Genomic DNA, 15108 nt, shown 5'->3' on the forward strand with positions numbered 1-15108 from the left:
CTTCCACCCATATCACCGATTCCTCCACCAAATAAGTGCCGCCCTAAACCATGGTGCACGCAGTATAGCTAGGATCTCAAGGAGCATTTGGCAGCGACGAAGCAAATCGCGGCCACACGCATGGATGAGGTTGCGATGGCTGCCATTCGTGCCGACCCCCAGATCTTGGAGGAGCACCTCGCCGTCGAGGCCACCATCAACGCCTTGTGCGCCGACACCATGACGTGGTTGGTTGCTTTAAACGATAGTTCATTGTATTTTCTCGAGGCCACCATCGGTGCCTTCGACGAAGACTACGATGTGTTTTCTCAGCGTGCACGTGCTTACCTCATCTCGAGAGCCAGCAGGTTGGTGCCAGGAGCAGCTCAGGAAACTCACCACTACGACGAGGGCACCCACGATGCGGAGGCCTCGCCCTCTTCCATGTCCAAGGAGCCAATCATCATCGATATCTCAGACAATGAGGAGTAGCTTGTCTTATTACCTCACTATAAGGACCCATGTTCAGTTTGCTAGCTATTGCCTTTCCTTGACATATTCTAGTGAATTGTTTTATCTACTTTTACCATGCAATCTACTGCTCTAGTGTATATTTTCTATATGTCGTGCAATGTGGTGTTCACTTAACTGTTTGGTTCAATTCTGCAAATGTGATGTTCAATTCTTTAGGGTGCAATTTTCCAAGTTGTCAAGCATGCTCGGTTTGGTTAATTGTTTGATATTCTATTAGGAGTATGTTATATTGTGCAATGTGGTGCTCTGTTAACATTTGGTTCATTTGTTGTCGTGTTTAGTTAACTAGTTGGTTCAATTCTGCAATGCGATATTCAGTTGTTGTGGGTGCATTCTGTTATTGTATACCATGTGAGAAATAAATCGAATTTGGCTGTACTAAATACATGAGAAACAAATTTTGCTACATTTCCAAGTTGTTAAGCATGCTTGGTTTGGTTAACTGTCTGATCTTCTACTAGGAGTATGTTATATTGTGCAATGTGGTGCTTAGTTAAAGTTTGGTTCATTTGTTGTGATTTTTAGTTAACTGCTTGGTTAAATTCCGCAATGCAATGTTCAGTTGTTGTGGCTGTGTTCTGTTATTGAATACCATGTGAGAAATAAATCGAATTTGGATGTACTAAATACATGAGAAACAAATACAGTTGCTATATTTCCAATTTGTTAAGCATGCTTCATTTGATTAACTGTTTGATCTTCTATTAGGAGTATGTTATATTGTGCAATGTGGTGCTCTGTTAATGTTTGGTTCATTTGTTGTGGTGTTTAGTTAACTGCTTGGTTCAATTCTGCAATAGGATGTTCTATTGTTGTGGCTACATTCTGTTATTGTATACCATGTGAGAAATAAATCGAATTTAGCTGTACTAAATACATGAGAAACAAATACAATTGCTATATTTCCAATTTGTTAAGCATGCTTCATTTGGTTAACTGTCTGATCTTCTATTAGGAGTATGGTATATTGTGCAATGTGGTGCTCACTTAACGTTTGGTTCATTTGTTGTGGTGTTTAGTTAACTGCTTGGTTCAATTCTGCAATGTGATGTTCAATTGTTCTAGATGCGTTATGTTATTGTATACCATGTGAGGAATAAATCGAATTTGGCTGTAGTTAATACATGAGAAACATATACAAGTGCTATATTTCATAGTTCTTAATCATCCTTGGTTTCGATAAATGGATTTTCCGTGTGGCTTGAATTAATCTGATGAATCTGCAATGTGCTTATTTATCATCAACATATTTTACTGATAGCATGCGACCCTTACCTATCCTGATGACTAACTACCTTATATGTGTTACAGGGAAACAATGGGAAGCACTGAGGTTTACAAGATGGTACTAACTATTATACCTTGCCTTTTTTTATTCATTTGCCCCATTTCCAATATAGAGAAGATATTTATGCACATCCTTGTTTTCAGGGTTCACTGATGATTACCTCTCAAACCACCTCTGTGGTCAGGAGGCGAGGAAAGTTTTCATACAACACCCACGGTTCAATATTGAAGTGTTCTTGAAGAGGTCGAAGGATGGACGGTCAATCATCCACAAGCACTAGCCTAAAGTTGCAAAGACCTTCAACATGAATGAAGGCTCAATATTCGCCTTCCAGTGCAGCAGTTTTCTAGATGAGATGCATATGTCTATGTACCGTCTATGATGCTAATTTCGAAAGGTTCTAGATGTTGCATGTGAAACTTGGTGTTGGTGTAGTTGTGTAATGGGGTAAATGAGTGCTGAAGCTATATCATGTTGTACTCGGATGTATTTCAATTATGAAATCCTGCTTCCTTAATATGGAAATGAAATATATTATGTGCTTAATATGAATGTCAATTAGATTAGTAAATGGATTATTAATAATAGGCCAATTAGTTTGCTAATTGGCTAATTATCCTGCTAATTGGGTTTTCATATTGCAAACGGCTATTGAGAAAACACCGTGGGCGATGACCTCAGGCAACACACATAGTTTCTAAGAATAAACCGTGTTGGATCAATGAACAATCACACACGGCATCCTCTTGAAAACTGTTTGCGTTAGGCCACCTTGCGCCAACGTTTACCACATAAAAACTGTGTGTCACGGACAACCTTTGCCACACAGTTTCTTCTATGCACCGTGTGTGATGCATTCAATAACGCAAACGGTAAAATTGTTAATATCGTGTGTAATGGCAACGCTATCACAAACGATTTAACGGGGAAAATTGTGCGTGATGTAACTGTGAATGGAAACGTTTTCCTTTGAGTGATTGTGTCGGATGTAGATACGAACGGAAACATTTAGTAGGGACTGACTGTGTGGGATGTACTTGCGATTGGAAACAATTTCGCATGTATAATTGTATTTTTTAGCTCCACTTTACGTATTTCCGTATTTGAGCACTCGTAGGTCGCACACGAACTCATTTTGCTGAGTGTGTGTGCCAGGAGGGCATATCCCCGACTGTTTCTGGGTCATGTGGGAAGGACCCCCTATCATCGTCACTCACTAGGCGACGGTTCCAAATGCTGTCGCAGAAAGGGGTCAAAAACCGCTTGTGTAGCACCGACGCGTATCAGTGTACATTTAGATCCGAACCAAACGATACAATTTTTGGTGATATGTATTCACCGACGCGTACCAGTGTACATTAAAATACAGTATGTGGCCAAACTTTGACCCAAAATACGCAAAACCAAAAAATACATCTAAGACTAGCGCCGCTCCTCTCCTCTTAAACTTCTGCCCCTCCTCTCCTATTCCAATCTAAATCCACCGCTGCTACTCTCCTCTTCCATTTCAAAACCACTACCCCTCCTCTCCTGTTCCAATCCAAAACCAGCGCCGCTCCTCTCCCGTTCTAATCCAAAACCAGCGCCGCTCCTCTCCTCTTCCATTCAAAAACCACCACCGGCGAGTTAAAGGTGTTGTGGAGAAGTAGATCGATGGAGGAGTACAACCGGTACGTAGGATCGCAGACAGCGACCTTGTGAAGCTAGCTAGGATGTTGGAGATACAGTCTTGCTTTGACAACAAGGACCAACTAGCGGCGACGGCAACATCCATGGCCAAATATCTGCAACAGAGCAAAAAGGCGGAGATACTACCGAAGGGAGTCGCGTGGGAGTACATAGAGATGCTCCTCTGGGCCATGGAGCAAACAGATTCATCGAATCCGATCGTGAGGGAGCGGTGGTGGGAGTATCGATCCCAGATGGAGCATCCACCAGAGACTGAAGGATCGAGCATCTACAAGGTGCCGTCCGTGAGGGTGCTGTGCTAGAGTGAGCCTGTGGAGTCTTCGTCGACCGAACCCAACTACAGGTGGAGAAAAGCAGTTGGTCCAACGATGCTTCCCTGCCATCCTCTCCCTGGCCGTTCACATTGTCTCATGGGGCGACTGTCTGCCGCTAAGGAATAGGACGGGACCGCCCCCCAACACAATAGTCGGGCGGGTTGTGAATTGTCAGGAGGAGCTTAGGGTTGTGAGTATTTGCAGGTTGTGAATTGTGTTTTGTGTTGTGTATTTTAAGAGTACTTTCAGATATGAATGCCTTTTGAATTTTAGATTTGCAGTACTAAGCATATGAAGTATTTTATCAATTCTAGAGATTTATTGTTAGCACTTAAAAAATTGTAGTTTCATAAAAAATGCAGACTATGTGATTCTCAAAGAAGAAACTGCAAGTTTCAGTTTTAGATAAGAAACTGCAAGTTTCAGAGGCAGAACATTTATATTAACATGCCCTTTTCAAACAGGTATAACATCATGTTGGATGTTTTATTCATGGTCGAAAATGAAACTACCAGCCAGTTAACATCATGCTGATCAACATTCATGCATAGCACATCTTCATATGATGCACACTCAAAAAGATATGTTATTTTTAAAATTCCCACACAATGTCGAGTGTGTGAAAAACAGAGAAAACGAGGGATGAAGTTTCGGCAAGTGTTGGACATGGTGTGCGTAGATGACAATGGGGACCCACATGTCAATAATGGCAGAGGCAGAACACCGGTCAGCTAGTGTCACTTGGCCACTGGGCTAGTTTAGTAGTTTTGGTAGAAATAAGGCACTGCACCTAGTATGCCTTCGTCGGCTCTGGTGGTTCGTTCTCGTCCTCCGCCTTTGTGCGCTCACTATGGTGCTGCTGTCTGCCGTTGTGAGCATGTTGAACAAAGGAGAGAAATCTGGAGAGGAGTGTACGTGGAGAGGCGGACAGTCGAGACCCACCAGGTCTATGGCCGTACGCAAGCAAGTGCCTCATTGAAAAAATTCTTCCTCCTATTTCTATAATGACGTTGGGGCCCATGGGTTTGTCAAGACAATTATATTTTTTCGGTGCTTCAACGAAGTTACTAAAGGAGATAAATTTACAACAAAGCCGGGGAGCTGGCAGGTATCATTTATTATCTGTGTGCCAGCAAGTATCAGCAGGGTTGTGGGCTGCCCTGTCTAGGCTTTCTTTTTTAACATGCGCAGCCCACGACATGTCGGTTTGTATTTTATTGAGGGCCGTCATGTATCGACCGACCTATGGACCTCCCATCCTAGGTTTTATTTTTCCTGAAACATCCGCAACCCAACTTATGTATTTTTTGAAGAAAACGCAGAGGTTTGTTCTATTTTTCTACATAAGAATAGTAATGCCAGGTCCAACTTATGTTTCCCATCTAACTATATTATATATATATATATTATTTTATATGTTATTATATATTATTGTTATTGTCATCATATATTTAACAGATACTTACATATACAAGAAAACAATATCCCACATCTTATTAACTTATAAAAATAAGTTTTTTTAACAATAAAATCATGGTTTTTTTACATTAAGGCAACGCAAATCCTGGGGATTGTGTACAAAAGCTTGGTAAGATTGAAGGACCAATGTAATAATAAATCACTTATTATTTAAATATATTTATAACAAAAGACTCAGCCCTTGTTTATTTTTTGATAACATTGCTGCGCCCAACCCAACATTATAATTAGAACCAGCCCAGCAAAATCGTGCAAATGGGCTGTAATTTTTTAGGAAAAAATGGGTCGCATGGACGCTACATTATTTGTTCAGCCAGCCCGGCAAATTTGTGTATTTTGAGAAAGTGAAAATGGGCTATAGTTTTAAAAAATGGGCCGCATAGCCGCTACATTATTTGTTCACCCAGCCCATCAAATGTACTGTACTTCTCAAAAAAGATCAAATAGACTGTAAATTCTGAAAAATGGGCTTGATATGTGCCACATTTTTTTAGGCTGAAATGTGGGCCAATAGGTCGAAACCAACGCAAGTCGTTGTCAACTTAGTCAACAAATGATTCTAGTATCGATAGTCGTTGGATTTACATCAAACGACCGTCATCCATCTTCAATATCTCGTCTTCTTCCTCCAGCGCCACTAGGACCACCTGCTCCCACCTCCTACTGCTAGCAGGTCTGCTTAGAATGCTTCGCTGTGAAGCGCTACCCAACAACCGGCCAGGCTATCCCTCCACCCTCCACCCCTCCACACCTCCTATTCTTCTCCACCGACTGCCGACCCACGCCGCACCAGAACCAGTTAACCCTCGTACAGCTCTCCGTCTGTGACTCCACTCCTGCGTCTTCCCATCTCCGGCTCATTGTTGTTCGGGGCCTCGTTGTCGTCTACCCCTTGGATGCGCTCGGCGCGGCGTGGTCAACACAAAAAAATGAATACTCCCCCTGCTAGCTGGGACCCACCATAGTGGGAGGCTGGCGTGTGGGCCTACTAAGTTGATGCGGGCGGAGGGCTTTGTCAAATTAGTCAATATGAACGATTCTAGCTCCAGTGACCGTACGATGTCCATGCAACGGCCGTACTACTTCTTCAACCTCTGGTCTTCTTGCTCGAGCCGCCCAAACTAGCGCCGATCATGCCGCCTGCTCCTGCCTCCCATGGCTGACAATCCTACCGCGGTGGCCTCACCTCCCCCTAGTACTCCCACCACTGGCCAGGCCATCCCTCTAGTCAACCACACCCCCTGTTATTTTGTGGCGATGGTAGCCTCACACCATAGCCGAACCAGTCAACCCTCGTACTCCTCTCTGTGTGGAATCCACTACCGGGTCTTCCCCGGCTCCGCGCCGTCCCCTTCCTAGGCCTTGCCGTTGTCCACCTCCTTGGTGCTCTTGGCGTGGCGTGGTCAATGTGGTCAAGGAATGACTTCCATCGGAAGAGTATTGTACATGGAGAGACTGACAGCTCGGTCCATGGCCGCAACAAGGAATTGCAACCCTATTACTCGTAAAATAATGATTCCTCCACGTAATAACAGGGACCCACCGGATGGGCCATCGTATTTCGAGAAAAAACGTTCCCCCCTGAGTGTTGGGACCCACCAGCTACATCTTTGCATGCAAGGAAGTGCGTCTATATTACGGACAAAAAAATAATTCTCCCCCTGACAGTTGGGACCCACCAGCTATATATTCGCATTAAAGTAAGTGCCTCCTTATCCTCCCTGATAGTCGGGACCCACCTGGTCGAAGCGTACGTAGCGTTGTCATTCTCGTCGCGAATGTGTACGTACATACTGGTCGATCAGTCTATCTGCAGGCTGTAGCGATGAACCGTGGCCAAGTAAGGAAGGTCATGTGTCAGAGTAGAGGCACTAACGTAGCATGTACACGTATGTACAGCCAGGGTGCAAGAAAGTAAATACGGTGACGTACGTACATACGGACGGGGTCTCGAACGCCTACTTGCGCATACATACGGCCATGGCTCGTGTACATGGAGAGGCAGCGACGGCGTCCTATTCATCGGCAGCCAACCGGCTAGGTCAAAACGGAGAAAATACGTCGTCTTGTTAATCGAGAGGCAATAGAATGCGTCATGTTCATCAGGAGCCAACTGGCTTGGACGGAACAGCCGAAACGAGGCCTGGCGTACCATAGAACAGAGGAAACGGCTTTCTGTTCCACCGCCTATAGTCAAAATGGGATCCTGTTCACCAGGAGGGGTGTGGCGTACCACGAAACGGAGGAAACGAACTTCTCTTCGACCTTCTATAGTCGAAATGCGGTCCTGTTGATCAGGAGGGGTGTGGCGTACCGGAAAATGAAGGAAGCAGACTTCTCTTCGACCTCCTATGGTCAAAACGGGGGTCCTGTTCATTGGGAGGAGTGTGGCGTACCGCAAAATGGGACTCCGTAGGCTACTATTCGTCCACCGTCTACTGCTTCCATAAGCTATTGTTCATCAATTATTGTCCTCCAGCATCCACCTACGACTGTTCATCCATGGTGTCTCCCTCCTGCCTTCACCAGCTACTGTTCATCCACAGGCTCCTGTTCATCTAGCCTCCACTGCTCCTCCACCGGCTACTATTAAACCAGCCCTCTGCACGGGGTCCTGGTCAACCACCGCTCCACGGGCTACTGTTCATCCAGCCCTCCACTGGCTACTGTTCATCTAGCCCTCCACGAGGTCATGTTCATCCACCCCCAACCGGCTCAATCGCGGCCCAGCTCATCCAGCGGCAACGGCCTCTACTACCACGGGGTCCTGTTCATCCAACCCCCACCGGGAGCTGTTCATCCACCCCCCCAACAATGCTCATTGTTCATCAAGAGGCAGCAGGTTCGATTGGCTTCAGTTAGCAGTAGTAGCGAAGGAATCGCTCGATCGGGTTTAGTTAACAGCCAGATCGATCGATCGCTCGGGTTCACTAATGCATAGCCTGCAGTGCAATCGCTCAGGTTCAGTTAGAGCCCAATGCCTCACACCCACGCACATACGTGTACGAGAGAATCGCTCGGCCCCTACCACCCATCGTAACCGGGAACTCCCCAATATTTTCCTCGCCCTCGTTTCTACCACGGTTTTTTCCGTCATGGACGGCCCAAAGAATGTGACGCGGCTGCGTCTCCGGCCCGCCCAGGATGAAAAGCCTGTTTTCTGTCATAGAAGTAGGAGCCCACCACATCTATGATGATACCGGGTTTTGTCACAATTATCGTCATAGAAGTGTCATAAGCATGACAAAAAAATTCTTTCAGCCCAAAATGTCACGGATGTGTCTTTTTTTTGTAGTGTACCCACCAATCTCCATACCCAGGCCGCCCTGAGTTTCTTAGATGACGCCTGCAAAACGCCCCTTTCCCACAGATCCCCATCCCCCACTCCAAAGCGTCACAGACTCAGCTCGGCTACTCTTTCCGTGGAGCTCGAGGACCGACTGGACCAAAACAGGTGTATCACGGTCTCTTCGCCCGACATCTCCGAGGTGACCGCTGAGGAAGCTGACGACCATTGCTGGCCGCAGGCACTCAATCAGCGGGCTAGAGTATGCAGGTATGTCACAGATGCCAGCTACGACATCGAGGTCATCAACAGTGACAGGTTAAGTGGCCCACCCCCAACCCCTCGGGTTCAACCACCATCGATCTCATCCTTGACCCCGCCGTTGATCTCCTCTAGCTTAATGTCAAGAATTTACCAGCCTACAAGCCATTGAGGCCCTTTTGTCATTTCTGAAGGACACATTCTGTGATGCTGCCTTGGGATCCACAGCTTCCAAGTCAGACCTCATCGATGGCAACCACAAGGAGGGCACCCTCCCCGGCCCTTCCAAGGGGAAAGAGCCCATCTGCTCTTCCAAGGGGAAAGAGCCCATCTACGACATCAGGGAGGGCACCCTACACCCGTGCTCTTCAAAGGGGAAGGAGCCCATCTGCAACAACATGGAGTGCATCCAGGGTCCCTACTCTTCTCACGGGAATGAGCCCATCTGCAACAACATGGAGTGCATCCAGGGTCCCTACTCTTCCCACGGGAATGAGCCCATCTGTGAAAAGTGAGGAAACCCATGATTTGTTTTGTCGTGCCTCTTCACAGGGGAACCCATGATTTGTTTTGTCGAGTCCCTTTTGTAGTGTAGTGAGAATATGTCTAGTTTTACTTTCTATATTTGGTTCTTTGCAGAATGCCTTGTTTATTTCAGTTGTTCACAATTTGAAGCTCTATATGTGCAACTATTTACTGTGCAGTACATTTTATCAATCCTATTTGAAACATACCGATAGGAATGCATATATTTGCATGTTGTTAAAGGAAATATGCCCTAGAGGCAATAATAAAGTTGTTATTTATATTTCCTTATATCATGATAAATGTTTATTATCCATGCCAGAATTGTATTAACCGGAAACTGGATACATGTGTGAATACATAGATAAAACACATTGTCCCTAGTATGCCTCTACTAGACTAGCTCATTAATCAAAGATGGTTAAGTTTCCTAACCATAGACATGTGTTGTCATTTGATAAATGGGATCACATCATTAGGAGAATGATGTGATGGACAAGACCCATCCATTAGCTTAGCATAATGATCGATATGTTTTATTGCTGTTGCTTTCTTCATGACTTATACATATTCCTTTGACTATGAAATTATGAAACACCCGAATACCGGAGGAATGCCTAGTGTGCTATAAAACGTCACAATGTAACTGGGTGATTATAAAGATGCTCTAGAGGTATCTCCGACAGTGTTTGTTGGGTTGGCATAGATCGAGATTAGGATTTGTCACTCCGAGTATAGGAGAGGTATCTGTGGGCCCTCTCGGTAATGCACATCATGATAAGCCTTGCAAGAAATGTGACTAATGAGTTAGTTGCGAGATGATGCATTTTGACACGAGTAAAGAGACTTGCCGGTAACGAGATTGGACTCGGTATGAAGATATCAATGATTGAATCTCGGACAAGTAACGTACCGATGACAAAGGGAATGACGTATGTTGTCATTACGATTTGACCGATAAAGAACTTCGTAAAATATGTAGGAGCCAATATGAGCATCTAGGTTCCGCTATTGGTTATTGACCGGAGAGGTGTCTCGGTCATGTCTACATAGTTCTCAAACCCGTAGGGTCCGCACGCTTAACATTCGATGACGATTTGAATTATATGACTTCTGTGATTTGGTGGCCAAATGTTGTCCGGAGCCCCAGATGAGATCACCGGAATGACGATGAGTCTTGAAATGTTAAATAGGTAAAGATTGATATATTGGATTATAGTATTCGGACACTGGGAGTGTTTCAGAATGTATTGGGTACATCTCGGATTACCGGGGAGTTATCGGAATCCCCCGGGGGGAGATATGGGACATATGGGCCATAGGAGGGATGCACAGCAGCCCGCAAAGGGGTGGCGCGCTACCCACAAGGGAGGAGTCCGAATTGGACTAGGGGAGGGGCGGCGCCCCCCTTTCCTTCTCCTCCTCTCTCTCCTTCCCCCTTACCCCTTTCGGTAAAAGGAAAGGGGGGCCGAATCCTACTAGGAGCCCAAGTAGGACTCCCCTACTTGGGATGCGCCTAGGGCCGACCTCCTCCCCTCTCCCTCCTTTATATATGGGGTTGGTGGAGCCTCTAACACACATCAATTGTTCCAAGCCGTGTGCGGTGCGCCCCTCCATAGTTTACGCCTCCGATCATATTCACGTAGTGCTTAGGCAAAGCCCTGCACGGATCACTTCACCATCACTGTCACCATGCCATCGTGCTGATGGAAGTATCCCTTGACACTTTGCTAGATCAAGAGTTCGAGGGACGCCATGGAGCTGAACGTGTGTAGAACTCGGAGGTGTCGTACGTTCGGTGCTTGTTCGGTTGGATTGAGAAGACGTTCGACTACATCAACCGCATTAAGCTAACACTTCCGCTTTCGGTCTATGGGGGTACGTGAACACACTCTCCCCTCTCGTTGCTATGCATCTCCTAGATAGATCCTGCGTGAGCATAAGAAATTTTTTGAAATTGCGTGCTCGTTACCCAACAGTGGTATGAGAGCCAGGTTTATGCGTAGATGATATGCATGCTTAGAACACAAAGAGTTGTGGGCAGTGATCGTCATACTGCTTACCACCAATGTCTTCTTTTCATTCGGCGGTATTGTTGGATGAAGCGGCCCGAACCGACATTACATGACCACATTCATGAGACCGGTTCCACCGACATACATGCAACTAGTTTTGCATAAAGGTGGCTGGCGGGTGCCTGTTTCTCCAACTTTAGTTGAATCGCATTTGACTAGGACCGATCCTTATTGAAGGTTAAAATAGCAGACTTGATAAATCACCATTGTGGTTTGATGCTAGGTACGAACGGTTCTTACTAGAAGCTCATAGCATCCCCGTAAAACTTGCAACAACAAAGTAGAGGACGTTTAACTTGTTTTTGCAGGGCATGTTGTGATGTGATATGGTCAAGACATGATGTGATATACGTTATTGTATGAGATGATCATATTTTGTAAAAGTTATCGGCAACTGGCAGGATCCTTATGGATGTCGCTTTATTGTATGAAATGCAAACGCCATGCAATTGCTTTACTTTATCACTATGTGTTTTGCGGTAGTTGTAGAAGCAATAGTTGGCAAGACGACAATGACACTACGATGGAAATCAAGGTGTCAAGCAGTGACAATGGAAATCATGATGGTGCTTTGGAGATGGAGATCAAAGGCATAAGATGATGATGGCCATATCATGTCACATATTTTGATTGCATGTGATGTTTATATTTTATGCATCTTATTTTGCTTAGTACGGCAGTAGAATTATAAGATGATCCCTCACTAGAATTTCAAGGTATAAGTGTTCTCCCTAAGTATGCACTGTTGCGATAGTTCATCGTGCCGAGACACCACGTGATGATCGGGTGTGATAAGCTCTACATTCACAGACAACGGGTGCAAGACAGTTTTGCACATGCGGAATAGTCGGGTTAAACTTGACAAGCCAAGCATGTACAGACATGGCCTCGGAACACTAGAGACCGAAAGGTCAAACATGAATCATATAGTAGATATGATCAATAGAGAGATGTTCATCATTGAAAACTACTCCATCTCACGTGATGGTCGGGCATGGTTTAGTTGGTTTGGATCACGTAATCATTTAGATGACTCGAGTGATGTCTATTTAAGTGGGAGTTCTTAAGTAATATTATTAATTGAACTTAATTTATCATGAACTTAGTCCTGATAGTATTTGCGTATCTATTTTTTAGATCAATAGCTCGCGTATAGCTCCATTGTTTTATTCTTGATATGTTCCTAGAGAAAACTAAGTTGAAAGATGATAGTGGCAATGATGCGGACTTGGTCCGTGGTCTGAGGATTATCCTCATTGCTAGACAAAAGAATTATGTCCTTGATGCACCGCTAGGTGACAGACCTATTGCAGGAGCAGATGTAGATGCTCTGAACGTTTGACAAGCTCGGTATGATGACTAATTGATAGTTTAGTGCACCATGCTTTACGGCTTAGAACCGGGACTTCCAAAATATTTTGAACGCCATGGAGCATATGAGATGTTCCAAGAGCTGAAAATGATATTTCAGACTCATGCCCGTGTTAAGAGGTATGAGACCTCTAACAAGTACTTTGCCTACAAGATGGAGGAGAATAGCTCAGCTAGTGAGCATGTGCTCAGAATGTCTGGGTACTACAATCACTTGAATCAAGTGGGAGTTAATCTTCCGGGTAAGATAGTGATTGACAAAGTTCTCTAGTCACTATCACCAAGTTACTTGAACTTCGTGATGAACTATAATATGCAAGGGATGACGAAAACAATTCCCAAAGCTCTTCGCGGGGGCAAAATCGGCGAAGGTAGAAATCAAGAAATAGCATCAAGTGTTGATGGTTAACAAGACCACTAGTTTCAAAAAAAAGGGCAAGGGAATGAAAGGGAACTTCAAGAAGAATGGCAAGAAAGTGCCACTCCCGTGAAGAAGCCCAAAGCAAGACCCAAACCTGAAACTGAGTGCTTCTACTGTAAAGGAAATGGTCACTTGAAGCGGAACTACCCCAAATACTTGGTAGATAAGAAGGATGGAAAAGTGAACAAAGGTATATATGATATACACGTTATTGATGTGTAGTTTACTAGTGTTCATAGTAACCCCAGGGTATTTGATATCGGTTTAGTTGCTAAGATTAGTAACTCAAAACAGGAGTTGCAAAATGAACAGAGACTAGTTAAGGGCAAGGTGACGATGTGTGTTGCAAGTGATTCCAAGGTTGATCAGATCACCATCGCACACTCCCTCAACCTTCGGGATTAGTGTTGGACCTAAATAAATGTTATTTGGTGTTTGCGTTGAGAATGAATATGATTGGATCATGTTTATTGCGATACAGTTATTCATGTAAGTCAGAGAATAATTGTTGTTCTGTTTTCATGAATAAAACCTTCTATGGTCATACACTCAATATAAATGGTTTATTGAATATCCATCGTAGTGATACACATATTCATATTATAGATGCCAAAAGATGCAAAGTTGATCATGATAGTGCAAGATACTTGTGTCACTGCTGTTTAGGTCATATTGGTGTAAAGCACATGAAGAAACTCCATGCAGATGGACTTTTGAATCACTTGATTTTGAATCATTTGATGCTTGTGAACCATGCCTCATGGGCAAGATGACTAAGACTCTGTTCTCCGGAACAATGGAGCGAGCCACTGACTTATTGGAAATAATATGTACCGATGTATGCGGTCAATGAGTGTCAAGGCTCGTGGCGGGTATCATTATTTTCTGACCTTCTTAGATGATTTGAGCAGATATGGGTACATCTACTTAATGAAGCACAAGTCTGAAACATTTGAAAAGTACAAAGAATTTCAGAGTGAAGTGGAAAATCATCGTTAAAAGAAAATAAAGTTTATACAATCTGATCGTGGAGGCGAATATTTGAGTTACGAGTTTTGCCTTCATTTAAAACAATGTGGAGTAGTTTCACAACTCATGCCACCTGGAACACCACAACGTAATGGTGTGTCCAAACATCGTAATCGTACTTTATTAGATATGGTGCGATCTATGATGTCTCTTACCAATTTACCACTATCGTTTTGGGGTTATTAGAGACAGCTACATTCACGTTAAATAGGGCACCATCTAATGAGACGACACCATATGAACTGTGGTTTGGCAAGAAATCTAAGCTGTCGTTTCTTAAAGTTTGGGGTTGTGATACTTATGTGAAAAAGCTTCAGGCTGATATGCTTGAACCCAAATCAAAGAAGTGCTGCATCTCCTCTTCCGCTTTCGGTCTATGAGGGTATGTGGACACACTCTCCCCCTCTCGTTGCTATGCATCTCCTAAATAGATTTTGCGTGATCTTAGGATTTTTTTGAAATTGCATGCTCGTTACCCAACAACTTTAAGCCTGTTATAGCTAGCTTATGCCTCTTTTATAGTTTTTTCATTGTTTGGTTGTTTGTAGTTAGCATATGTCAAATTTCAAATGCTATCTTTGGTTGTTCATAGTATGCCTTGTTTATTCCAGTTATTCACAATGTAATGTTCTATATGTGCAAGTATGAATTGTGCAGTTCAATTTAGTCAATACTAGTTCCAACAATACCACTATGAATGAATACATTTGGTTGCTGCATCTTATAGTTAAGACGCCTTTTGATAACCCACAAGTATAGGGGATCAATTGTAGCCTCTTTCGATAAGTAAGAGTGTCGAACCCAACGAGGAGCTAAAGGTAGAACAACTATTCCCTCAAGTTCAATCGACAACCGAT

This window comes from Triticum dicoccoides, chromosome 3A, assembly GCF_002162155.2.
Source record: "Triticum dicoccoides isolate Atlit2015 ecotype Zavitan chromosome 3A, WEW_v2.0, whole genome shotgun sequence".
In the NCBI taxonomy this organism is placed as follows: Eukaryota; Viridiplantae; Streptophyta; class Magnoliopsida; order Poales; family Poaceae; genus Triticum; species Triticum dicoccoides.